This window comes from Glossina fuscipes, unplaced genomic scaffold (assembly GCF_014805625.2).
Source record: "Glossina fuscipes isolate IAEA_lab_2018 unplaced genomic scaffold, Yale_Gfus_2 112034, whole genome shotgun sequence".
NCBI lineage: Eukaryota > Metazoa > Arthropoda > Insecta > Diptera > Glossinidae > Glossina > Glossina fuscipes.
Window position 1 is genome coordinate 1 of NW_024005810.1, and position 1,247 is coordinate 1,247.

The 1,247-nt window shown below is 36.4% G+C and overlaps 1 pseudogene; it reads right to left on the reverse strand.

Moving 5' to 3' along the window:
- Window positions 1–417: 417 nt before the first annotated feature.
- On the reverse strand, window positions 418–1,201 carry LOC119644347 (annotated as a pseudogene).
- Window positions 1,202–1,247: the final 46 nt, after the last annotated feature.

Here is a 1,247-nt window from a genome sequence, read left to right on the forward strand (position 1 = left end):
TCTTTTATTGCCAGGCGAATTGGCCAAACATGCTGTCAGTGAGGGAACAAAAGCAGTCACCAAATACACCAGCTCGAAATAAGTAATTTAGGAGAAGAAAATTAAAATCGGCCCTTTTAAGGGCCACCTAATCAATTTTACATAAAAGAGATAGAATGCATGTTCAATGTTTTTTTCGAAAGAAAGAAATGGAAAGACGAAATCAATGAGGAAGAGGGAGACAGAAAATAAGAATAAATAAAGATTTGGTTTGGTTTCTTTTATATATATATTTTCTTTTAAATAGAATTGCGCTGTTTTTCTCTTGTAAAAAAATATATATATATATGCATGTAAATTCAATCTCTTGAAAAAAGAATTTGTAGCCCTAAAAAGGGCTTTTGTTTCATTTCTAAATATATGGAAATAGAAATTTACTTTTTGCCGACGGCAATTTTCTTCATAGTTGTTTTTTTTAGCAGCGACAGTTGTAGTTGCTTTTTTAGGTTTTACAATTGTCGCTGTTTTCGCTTTTGGTGCCTTCGGTTTGGTTGCGGTCGCTTTAATAGCAGCTTTGGTCGGTTTGGCTTTCACTGTGCCTACCTTTTTGATATTTTTCACATTCGCTTTTTCGGATTTCTTCTTTTCGGAAGTCTTCTTCGTAGCAGCAGCAGCAGCAGCTGTCACTTTCTTACTAGGAGCCATGGAAGCACTACTTTTTTTCTCACTTACTGCACTAGCACCCTTTTTTGTAGCAGTTACGGATTTCTTTTTCTTTTTATCAACAGCTGAAACAATCTTTTCTTTAGCTTTCTTTTCACTACCACTAACACTCGCTTTTCCTTTAGGATCTTTAGTTGCTGCAGCGGATAATTTAAATGAGCCAGATGCACCTTTACCTTTTGTTTGAATTAATTTTCCACTTGCAACTGAACTTTTTAAATATTTCTTAATGAAAGGAGCCAATTTCTGTGAATCGCATTTATAAGTTCCGTTAATGTATTTTTTAATAGCCAATAGAGATGAGCCACCACGTTCTTTTAAATTTTTAATGGCAGCATCAACCATTTGTTGCGTTGGTGGATGAGAGGGTGCGGTCGATGATTTTTTAGCTTTTTTAACGGCAGCAGAACTTTTTTTATCTTTTTTTCCGACGGCGATGTAATAGTAGCGGCGGCAGCGGCGACAACCGGAGATACGCTAGTTTCAACAGCAGCAGTATCTTTTATTGCCAGGCGAATTGGCCAAACATGCTGTCAGTGAGGGAA